The following is a 12519-nucleotide window of genomic DNA, read 5'->3' as shown; positions in this document are numbered from 1 at the left end:
ATTTTTTTTCTTAATAAAATAAGATAAGATAATGTTTATAGAAAATAACGATAGGTGATGTTTATTATTAAAGTGTTATACATAGACATAGACGCTAAATATAATTAATAATATACTTAGGGTTTGATAATAAAAGGGTTTCATAAATAAATGATATATTATAACCCGTTTAAAAGCTATCTGAAATTTGGTGACCCATAACCCGCTTATGTTTTTTACTATAAAATTAATTATTAATTATAAATAATATCTTTTTCTTTTTAAATTGGATATTAAATTTTAGTATATCCCTATTTTATAGGATTTTCATATCAAATAATTGGAAAGATTAATTTTTAATTTAATGAGATGTTATAACCCGTTTAAGAGCTATCTGGTTTTGGTAAGACACATACACATGAATTTGGGTTAAATCAATGAGAGGCCTCCATTTAAAAATCAAGCAATCTGGTGGCTTCCATAAAATAGGGGAGTGACCACATCGTGACACGTAGGATTTTAGGGTTTTCGTTTATATATATTATAGATTGGAATATAGGTAGATTTATTTTACATATCATAATCTACCTATATATTCTAATAAAGTAAAATAATTGTGGACAAGTGTCAGTTTGTGGTTAAACCTCATAATGTTTTCCCTCAAATCTAATAATTAAGTCATAGATCAATAACTATTCACTTTCCTTTTACACACTATTTATATTAAATCTATAACATGTAACATCCTAAAATTTTAATGTTGAATAAAGAAAGTTATGTTTAGTGATTTCGCGTTAATTATTGGTTATCGAGTAAGGAGTGGATCATGGACTTGGATTAATTGAGATGGGTTAAATGAGAATGGGCCTTAGGTCCATGGGATTTAAGGGATATAAATATCCCCTAAACTCTAAAATATCTTTCATTTCACCATATTCTCTTACACTCCAAAACACACACACCTCACACCAACACCGCCGCCGGCCAAGGGAAGAACCGAGCCAGATCCGAGAGAGAGAGCGATTAGTTGTGATAACAAGTTAAACAAGATCCAAACAAGCTCAGAAAGTCAGCCGTGCACAACTGAAGAAAGGGATTACGATTAACGGTGAACGTAACCGTGTTCAGGTGAGTTTCTAGCCCCATTTATGTGTTATGTTTTCGGGGCTGTGTGCATACTTGATATGTTTGTTAATACGCTTATCCTAAGAGATAAGTGTATGCCTTATGTGAATGATGTGATATGTATGAATGATTGCTTGATGGTACGTGATCGATCTTCGGATATTGCACGTACTGTCAGGTTGTAACGCTAAGTATAAGGTAAGTATGATATGTATGCTTATGTGTATGAATGTGATAAAGTTAATAAAAGAAGGAAAGGATGGTTGTATGGTAACGAAGAGGGAATCAAACCCTACTAATATTCGAGAACTAGGGGACCGAACCCTACTAATATTCGAGGAAAGAGGGACCGAGCCCTAATAATACTTGAGGAAAGAGGGTACCGAGCCCTAATAATACTCGAGGAAGGAGGGTACCGAGCCCTAATAATACTCGAGGAAGGAGGGTACCGAGCCCTAATAATACTCGAGGAATATAGGGCGTAATGCTCTTTATAATGTAAGATATGAAAGTAAGTTAATACAAAAGAAAGTATGAAAGTAAGAAAGTATGAATGAAAGAATATAAGTTTATGTGTATTGTATAGTGTATGATTAACTAGAACTCACTCAGCGTAGCTGACTTTTAGTATGCACGCATGTGAGTAGGATGAGGCAGCTCGCTTGAGGAGACGCGTGGCACTGAATAAGAAGCTGGCATCGGAAGACTCAAGACGTTTAAGTTTAATGTTTCATTTATTTTGAAAGACAAAATGGTGTTTTAAGACAAGACGTGTTTGTTATGAAATGTTTTATGAAAGCTTTTATATTCCGCGAATGTTTTAATTAACTCTGATATTTAGAACTGCGTTTATGAGTAAATCCAACACGAATTAGGGCTACCGGTAACGGGGCCTTACAGGTTGGTATCAGAGCAAAGTTCGAGAGATTTAAGCATCCTATGCTTAGACTCGAACAGAGAATGAGATTTAAGTAAGAAAGGAAAGAAGATGCCAGTCCAAGAATGCCATGTGTCGCTCAAGCAAGATCAGTAAAGGTAAATTGTAAGATTAAATGATATATGTTATTGAGAAAGAAAAGATATGTGAACGACAGGGATAGGAATAATTGATTGTTTGAATTGACTAACTGCTTAAGTAGAACCAGCACAAATAGACTCATAAAGGGAAGTGTATAGGACACGGAAAGCAACGTGATCAGCTAGTCACAGTTGGCCATTGTTATTACCTGTTAGCCTTGCTATCCTTGTACTAAATAGTTCCTTGAGTGATGATGTTTGTGTTTTCCCTTTTAAAATACGATGGCTGGAGCTGGAGACATTGTTGGAGCTGGAGGTCGCACTGGATGACGCGGCAGGCCTCGTCGTGTCCAGCAACCTTCGGTTGAGACAGCTTCCAACACCGAAGCTGAAGGAAGCGCAGCTGGAAGAAACCCGGAAAACAATGAAAGAGTTCAACTGGATCCCGCAATTCAAGCAGCTATTGTTCAAGCTGTAGCCACTGCTGTGAAAAATATTACTCCGGGAGGGTCTGCGGGAAGCCGTGAAAGAACTGTTGAAGCGGCTGGTGGTAATGGTAGAAAAGATGATGAGAGGGAAAAGGGTGATTCAAGTGAGGTGAGGTATGTGAAAGTTGATGATGGGAAGAGGGGCCAAGGCGGTTGCAACTATAAGTCCTTCAAAGGTTGCGACCCGCCTAAGCTGACTGGTTTAGGAGACGCAATCGCTACTCTTCAGTGGATAACCGCCATGGATAAAATTATCCGAATCAGCGAGTGTCGTCCTGACCAAGCTGTCGGTTATGCCACCCAATCATTTGAAGATGAGGCTATGTATTGGTGGGAGAGTGTGGAGCAGAGGAAGACACGTGAAGAGATCAAAGAGATGAAGTGGGACGATCTGAAGGAGTTAGTGATGATGAAGTTCTGTGCTGACGCCGAGGTTGAAAGGGCGGAGATGAAGTTCCTAAACTTGAAAGCTGGGACAATGACACATCGTGAGTACACCACCGAGTTCAATCGAATGTCTAGGTTGGTGCCCGATATGGTCAACACTGAGGCTAAAAGGATCAAGTGTTACGTGAGGGGATTACCACAGAGAGTCCGCATGTTAGTCAGGACAAGTAAACCTGCTACTTTCGATTCTGCTGTCGAACTCGCAGAAATGGTCTATGCAGACTTGGCTGCGGATGATGTGGTGGTGGGAGACGAGAAGAAAGAGAAGAAATGGGTCGCTCCTGCTAAACGACCCGGTACCCAGATGTGGAACCCTAAGAACAAGCAGTCGAGAGTTTGGGAGAACAGGTCGTGCAAGACTTGTGGCAAGGCACACAGTGGTGAGTGTAGGTGGGGAAAGGGTTCGGATACATGTCATAAGTGTGGAAAGATTCATGCCGGAGAATGTAGATTTGGGTCGAATGTTTGCTACAAGTGTGGGAAGGCAGGTCATTATGCTCATGAGTGCAGTTCTAAGCCTGCATGCTACAAGTGTGGTAAGACAGGTCATTTTGCTAGGGAGTGTACCGAGAGTGAAGCTGGAGGTAGTAGAAGGAAGGATGCCGATCAAGCTAGGCCAAGAACTAGAGCCTACATGCTGACCCAAGAACAAGCCAAGCAGATTCCGGATGTTGTCACAGGTACGTTTCTAGTGAACGGTGTTTCCGCTACTGTATTATTTGATTCGGGCGCAAACAAAAGTTTCGTAGCCACACCATTTAGTAAACTAGCTAAAATGAAATGTTGCCGAGTGTCTGAGACTCTTATAGTAGAAACCGCTAGAGACACTTCGGTTAAAATAATGAAAATGGTTAAGGACTGTAGGATAGAATTGGAGGGACATGAGTTCCCTGTTACCTTTTATGTTATGACCTTAGAAGGGTTCGATGTGGTTTTGGGGATGGATTGGTTGTCTGAGTTTGTGGCTCAGATAGTATGTAAGAGTAGGATAATAAGGGTAAAGTCATTGGATGGTAGTGCGGTGACAGTTTATGGTGATAAGGAAAGTTCTGGGCTTAATGTCATTTCGATGATAAAAGCCGAGGGTTTGCTAAGGCGAGGATGTTGTGCCTACCTGGCGTATGTCGTCAACGTTACGGCCGAGACGAAAGAAATGAAAAATGTTCCTATTGTGCGCGACTACCCAGAAGTATTCCCTGAGGATCTTCCGGGGTTGCCACCGGAGCGAGAGATAGAATTTCAGATAGATTTAATACCAGGAGCCCAACCTGTCGCGAAAGCGCCTTACCGTCTAGCACCGTCTGAGATGAGAGAATTGATGTCCCAACTGCAAGAACTCCTAGACAAGGGTTTTATCAGACCGAGTGTTTCTCCGTGGGGCGCACCGGTTTTGTTTGTGAAAAAGAAGGATGGAAGTATGAGAATGTGCATAGACTATCATGAGTTGAATAAGCTTACGGTAAAGAATAGATATCCGTTGCCAAGGATTGATGATCTGTTTGACCAACTGCAAGGTTCAAGTTGGTTCTCACGAATAGATCTCAGATCAGGCTACCATCAGCTGAAGGTGAATGAGGCAGACATCCCTAAGACAGCGTTCCGAACGCGGTATGGACACTACGAGTTCCTCGTAATGTCATTCGGTCTAACAAATGCTCCTGCAGCATTTATGGACATGATGAATAGGGTATGTCGGCCGATGTTGGATAAGTCGGTTATCGTCTTCATTGACGATATATTGATTTATTCAAAGAACGAGTCTGACCATGCTGAGCATCTGAGAGAGGTATTGGAGACTCTGAAGAAAGAGAAGTTGTATGCCAAGTTTTCGAAGTGCGCGTTCTGGTTAAGAGAAGTGCAATTTTTAGGTCACGTGATTAATCCTGAAGGGATTACCGTGGACCCAGCTAAGATTGAAGCGATAACGAATTGGAAGACTCCGCAGAATCCGACTGATATACGAAGCTTCCTAGGGTTAGCTGGCTACTATAGGAGATTCATCGAAGGTTTCTCCAAGATAGCCGCACCGCTGACCGGTATGACCCGAAAGTCGATAATATTCAGTTGGGGAAAGTTTCAAGAAGAAGCCTTTGAAGAATTAAAGAAGAGACTCACGCAAGCTCCAATCCTTGCTCTACCCGATGGTGACGAGGATTTCGTTGTTTGTGCTGATGCCTCGCATCAAGGGTTAGGTTGCGTGTTAATGCAACGAGGGAAGGTGATAGCTTACGCGTCTAGACAGTTGAAGGTCCATGAGAGTACTTATCCGACGCATGATTTGGAGTTAGCAGCTGTAGTGCATGCTCTTAAGATATGGAGGCATTATCTGTACGGTACTAAGTGTACTATCTATACAGATCATAAGAGTTTAAAGTACTTCTTCGAGCAGAAAGAATTGAACATGAGGCAGAGAAGATGGTTAGAATTGATAAAGGATTACGACTGTGAGATTAAGTATTACCCCGGTAAAGCTAACGTGGTCGCTGATGCGCTAAGTCGTAAGAATGAGGAAGTCCTTGCAACAGTGAAGTCCTACAAGTTGATCATGAACCCAAGTCTTTTTGAAGAAATCATCAAGGTGCAGTCAGAGGTGTTAGTAGATGAAGGGTTAGTAAAGAAAGAAAGGATTTATGGCCAGCAAGATGAGTTGGTGGAAAACGCTCATGGAGTTAAGACTAGGTTCGACCGTATGTGGATCCCACGCCATGGTGATCTTAGAAGTCGAATCTTAGATGAAGCTCATAAGTCAAGGTACTCAATCCATCCTGGAGCTACAAAGATGTATCAAGACTTGAAAAGAGATTACTGGTGGCCAGGAATGAAGAATGATGTAGTGGATTATGTTAGTAAGTGCTTAACTTGCTTACAAGTCAAAGCCGAGCACCAAAAGCCTTATGGGAAAATGCAACCGCTAGAGATACCTGAGTGGAAATGGGAACACATCACCATGGATTTCATAACTAAGCTACCTCGTACAGCTAAGCAACATGATACCATCTGGGTGATTGTGGACCGTTTGACCAAGAGTGCTCACTTTCTGCCCATACGAGAGGCCATCTCGTCAGAAACGTTAGCAAGCTTGTTCATCAAAGAAGTTGTAACCAAGCATGGAGTACCGTTATCGATCGTGTCTGATAGAGATACACGGTTTACTTCGAGGTTCTGGAAGAAATTCCACGAAGCTATGGGGACGAGGTTGAACATCGGCACGGCGTATCATCCTCAAACTGATGGACAGTCTGAAAGGACGATCCAAACCCTTGAGGATATGCTACGTGCTTGTGTTTTAGATTTTGGTGGAAGTTGGGATGATCATCTGCACCTGGCAGAGTTCTCCTATAACAACAGTTACCATTCAAGTATTGGTATGCCACCCTTTGAGATGCTTTACGGTAGACGATGTAGAACCCCGGTGTGTTGGGGTGAGATTGGTCAGAAAGAAATGGGAAGCCTTGAAGTGGTTCAAGAAACGTCTTCAAAGTTCGATCAGATCAAAGCAAGAATGAAAGCCGCTCAAGACAGACAAAAGTCTTATGCAAATAAGCGGCGACGACCAATTGAGTTTAACGTTGGCGACAATGTGATGCTTAAGGTCTCGCCTTGGAAGGGAATTATCCGTTTTAGAAAGAGGGGGAAATTGAGTCCGAGGTACATTGGACCGTTCAAGATTGTATATCGTGTGGGTGAAGTAGCTTATAAACTGGATTTACCCGATGAGTTAGAAGGAATTCAATCAACCTTCCATGTTTCTCATTTGAGGAAGTGTCTAGCTGATGACACGTCTCACGTGCCGTTGATGGACATTGAGGTTGATGAACAATTGAACTACATCGAGCAACCGATAGAGATCGTTGATCGCAAGGAGAAGCAGCTTCGTCACAAGATTATACCTCTGGTAAAAGTGATATGGAAACACCGCAAGGGATCAGATGCTACTTGGGAAGCCGAGGATGAGATGCGCAAGTTTTACCCTAGTTTGTTTATGTAATAGTTAGGTTTCGGGGACGAAACCTCTTTAAGGAGGGAAGACTTGTAACATCCTAAAATTTTAATGTTGAATAAAGAAAGTTATGTTTAGTGATTTCGCGTTAATTATTGGTTATCGAGTAAGGAGCGGATCATGGACTTGGATTAATTGAGATGGGTTAAATGAGAATGGGCCTTAGGTCCATGGGATTTAAGGGATATAAATATCCCCTAAACTCTAAAATATCTTTCATTTCACCATATTCTCTTACACTCCAAAACACACACACCTCACACCAACACCGCCGCCGGCCGAGGGAAGAACCGAGCCAGATCCGAGAGAGAGAGAGCGATTAGTTGTGATAACAAGTTAAACAAGATCCAAACAAGCTCAGAAAGTCAGCCGTGCACAACTGAAGAAAGGGATTACGATTAACAGTGAACGTAACCGTGTTCAGGTGAGTTTCTAGCCCCATTTATGTGTTATGTTTTCGGGGCTGTGTGCATACTCGATATGTTTGTTAATACGCATATCCTAAGAGATAAGTGTACGCCTTATGTGAATGATGTGATATGTATGAATGATTGCTTGATGGTACGTGAACGATCTTCGGATATTGCACGTACTGTCAGGTTGTAACGCTAAGTATAAGGTAAGTATGATATGTATGCTTATGTGTATGAATGTGATAAAGTTAATAAAAGAAGGAAAGGATGGTTGTATGGTAACGAAGAGGGAATCGAACCCTACTAATATTCGAGAACTAGGGGACCGAACCCTACTAATATTCGAGGAAAGAGGGACCGAGCCCTAATAATACTCGAGGAAAGAGGGTACCGAGCCCTAATAATACTCGAGGAAGGAGGGTACCGAGCCCTAATAATACTCGAGGAATGTAGGGCGTAGTGCTCTTTATAATGTAAGATATGAAAGTAAGTTAATACAAAAAATAGTATGAAAGTAAGAAAGTATGAATGAAAGAATATAAGTTTATGTGTATTGTATAGTGTATGATTAACTAGAACTCACTCAGCGCAGCTGACTTTTAGTATGCACGCAGGTGAGTAGGATGAGGCAGCTCGCTTGAGGAGACGCGTGGCACTGAATAAGAAGCTGGCATCGGAAGACTCAAGACGTTTAAGTTTAATGTTTCGTTTATTTTGAAAGACAAAATGGTGTTTTAAGACAAGACGTGTTTGTTATGAAATGTTTTATGAAAGCTTTTATATTCCGCGAATGTTTTAATTAACTCTGATATTTAGAACTGCGTTTATGAGTAAATCCAACACGAAAGTAGGGCTACCTGTAAGGCCCCGAACCCGGTGACCCTACTTTAGCGTCGGATTTACTCATAAACACAGTTCTTCAAATCAGAGTTTATTAAAACTTTTCGCGGAATATAAAACATCAATCATTTGTTACCAAACATTAAATCTTTTCTTTGATACCATAACACAAAACTTTATATTTAAAACATCTTTACTTCTTTCTTCAGATGCCAGCCGTTCAATCCATGCCGTGTGTCATCCTCATGCTAACTCTATAATCAGCTCACCTGCGTGCATACTAAAAGTCAGCTACGCTGAGTGAGTTCTAGTTAATCATACAATATCATGCAATACCTTCTTACATACATACGTACTTAACCTCATAACTTTCTTTCATACACACATAAGTACTCATACCTTCATTCTTACTTACATACTTTCTTTCTTACTTACATACTTTCTTTCTTATTTACATACTTTCTTTACATTCATAATCATACGTTTTAAAGAGCCTTTCGCCCTATAACCTCACAGATATTATAAGGGTCTGGTCCCTAGTTTTCGAATATTAGAAGGGTTCGATTCCCTAACATCACAGATATTATAAGGGTCTGGTCCCTATCATCACAGATATTATAAGGGTCTGGTCCCTAACATCACAGATATTATAAGGGTCTGGTCCCTAACATCACAGATATTATAAGGGTCTGGTCCCTAACATCACAGATATTATAAGGGTCTGGTCCCTAACATCACAGATATTATAAGGGTCTGGTCCCTAACATCACAGATATTATAAGGGTGTGGTCCCTAACATCACAGATATTATAAGGGTCTGGTCCCTAACATCACAGATATTATAAGGGTCTGGTCCCTAACATCACAGATATTATAAGGGTCTGGTCCCTAACATCACAGATATTATAAGGGTCTGGTCCCTAACATCACAGATATTATAAGGGTCTGGTCCCTTGGTTTTCGAATATTAGTAGGGTTCGATTCCCTCTTCGTTACCATACAACCATACATCCTACCTCGAGTATTATTAGGGCTCGGTACCCTTTTCGTGACTATACAACCATACAACCGTCATTTCCTTCTTTTATTAACTTTATTACGTTCATACACATAAACATACATATCATACTTACCATATTTATAACGTTACAACCTGACAGTACGTACAATATCCGAAGATCGTTCACGTACCATCAAGCAATCATTCATACATATCACACATATCACATACCATTCGTGTACCTATACACACATACTTACATTATAACATAAGAACACTCTAGGCATTCTTTACCTCATTCATTAACAACCATACCCCTTGTCGTTACGTGCAATATCCGAAGATCGTTCACGCCCCGACAAGTATTCATTTGAATATTCATACATCTACGATATATAATATTCGTACCTTTATTTTTAACCTGACAGTACGCGCAATATCCGAAGATCGTTCGCGTACCGACAAACAATCATTCATATCTATCACACATATCACATATGACATACACTTATCACTTAGGATAAATGTATTAACAACACATCGAGTATGCACACAGCCCCGAAAACATAACAAGGAATGGGGCTAGAAACTCACCTGAATACTGTTACGCTCTCCGTTAATAGTTATTCCCCTCTTGAGCTGTGCACGGCTAACTGTATAATATTTACACGTATCAATTAGCTACTACTACTTATGTTGCGTTTCTATCTTTATATGACCCACAACGAACGGGGGTCCGGGGGCAGCGCCCCTGGTAGCGGGGTTCTAGGGGCGGCAGCCCCTAGCGGGGTCCAAGGGGCAGAGCCCCTGGCTGGGGTTAAGCTGCCAGGTCAGCTTGGAAAAATTTTATTTTCGATAACTGCCTTAACACATTTTCCATTAGGTTTTTAATTTATTTTATAAACGAACTTCACTTCAGGCGAAGTTAAACCTTAGGCGAACTTGGCTTCAGGCGAAGTTATACCTTAGGCGAACTTGGCTTCAGGCGAAGTTAAACCTTAGGCGAACTTGGCTTCAGGCGAAGTTATACCTTAGGCGAACTTGGCTTCAGGCGAAGTTAAACCTTAGGCGAACTTGGCTTCAGGCGAAGTTATACCTTAGGCGAACTTGGCTTCAGGCGAAGTTATACCTTAGGCGAACTTGGCCGTAGGCGAAGTTATACCTTAGGCGAAGTTACGCTTGAAGGCGAAGTTACGCTTGAAGGCGAAGTTCATCAGGCGAACTTGATCTTGCAGGCGAAGTTGTCGCGCTGCAGATCTGTTTGCCCATAACTCCTTCGTTTCTTAGCCAAATAACTCGATTTTGGTACCCACGGAATCGTATGATCGGCGCCTACAAACCCTAACCATCAAATCGGCCTAAAATCGACGTTTTAGGGGTCCGATTTGGGCAGTTTGGGTTCGGGTCCGGTTTAACCCATCCAATCCTAACCATTTTCAGTAATATTAGCTTTGTTGGATATGTTCTTACCTTACCAACGCAGATCTATCAACAAAACCTCGGGTCTCGGCTCCGAATCTTGATCGGTTAGAATGTGTGTGTTTTGAGGGTGTAAGGAGTGTGTGTTAGGGAGTTTGGTGAGAAAATGAGATATTTTGGGATTTTGGGGGTATTTATATCCCTGAAATCCCATTCTCATTTAACCTATCTCAATTAACCCAAGTCCATAACCCACTTCCATTACCCGACACTAGCCCGACCCATACCAACTCCTATTCTTTTATTTATTTCCTGATAACCCGAGTAAACTTCCCATCTATTAATAAGTAATATAATTAATATTACCTTTGAAATTTCGGGATGTTACACTACCGGTAACGGGGCCTTACATAACATGATTAAATTATTCACTTTTCTTTAAACTCTATTTTATTATATACACTATAATTTTTATAAAAATAAATATTCTTATAAATTATAAATATATGTTTTGAATCTATCCATTTAGTTTTTCGTTAATTTACTGAACTATATATATGTTAAAATGTAACAATATATACCATTCACTTTCAAATATAATAAAGTTTATCATAGTCAGTTTCTCGGTTTTTTTATAAATGATTGTTTCAGGTTTGTTATGGAACTTAAATTTGATTGTTACGAGTCAAAAGTTGGTAAATAGATTGTGTGGTACAAGTTAACTACATTTGGCTCAAAATTTGTTACGGCTCAAAGAGGGATAATATGAGTATTTTTAAAAATTTGAGAATGCAAGTAGATTTATAATCAAATTTGTTACGTGTTCAAAGTTTTGACTTGAAAATGTCCAACAAAATAAAGTTAGAATTTTAAACGTGATTTAGGTTTCGAATTTATTTTCAATGACATTTTTGGAATTAATGAAAGATTCGGGTTTGGCTAATTGACTATTTTTCCTACAACTATTAAATTTTAACTATTAAATTTTAAGAAAAGACAGCGAACACTTTCGACATGCTACCTCCAGGCTTATTAATGCTTCTAACTTTTATCAAATTTGAAACATTTGTGTCAGCATTGATTTTTCCTTTAATGATGATTAAAATGTAGTGTGTGAAACATGTCATAAAGAATTATGCTCAAGTGAAGCAAAACATTCACAAAATTTAACAGGTTAACGTGTTATTTTTATGTGTTGTCATTATGAAAAAGTCGAGAAGCCCTCAAAATTATAAAAATCATTTTCATGGTGTAACTCAGAACTATTATTGTATGAAAAGTTTTTTTTAAAATTGGTTGATAACTAAAATTCTTTCAATTATATATATATATATATATATATATATATGATACTGAGAATCAAATTTCTAATAAATGGACCGCTCTCATGTATGTTTTTGCACTTGCGTTACTATTATTATTATTTTTTATTAAGTTCATTTTTTTGAAAAAATCATTTTATGATATAAATAAAATCAATTTATGTACACATAGTATATATATATAAGCATAGATGTAATCATTTTTTCATATACAATATGTACTTATTTGCTTTATTTATAACTTTATTATTTGGATAATCTTATGTATTAAACGGACTCAAAAACTAGTTTTATGTATAAAACAATATATATTATTTAGTTATTTTTATTTATTTTTTTTCATAACATTATATATATTAATTAATAATTATTAAATATATATTTTAAAAAATTATATAAATAACATGCTCGATTAGGCTCGCGAGCCGGTTCGAGATTGATAAATGAAGCTCAAGCTCGGTCTCGTTTA

This window comes from Bidens hawaiensis, unplaced genomic scaffold (genome assembly GCF_021521415.1).
Source record: "Bidens hawaiensis isolate Kalapana, Puna unplaced genomic scaffold, B.hawaiensis_p1.1 tig00016475_1, whole genome shotgun sequence".
Taxonomy (NCBI): domain Eukaryota; kingdom Viridiplantae; phylum Streptophyta; class Magnoliopsida; order Asterales; family Asteraceae; genus Bidens; species Bidens hawaiensis.
The sequence above is the reverse complement of the archived record's forward strand: the minus strand, read 5'-3'. Positions refer to the sequence as shown.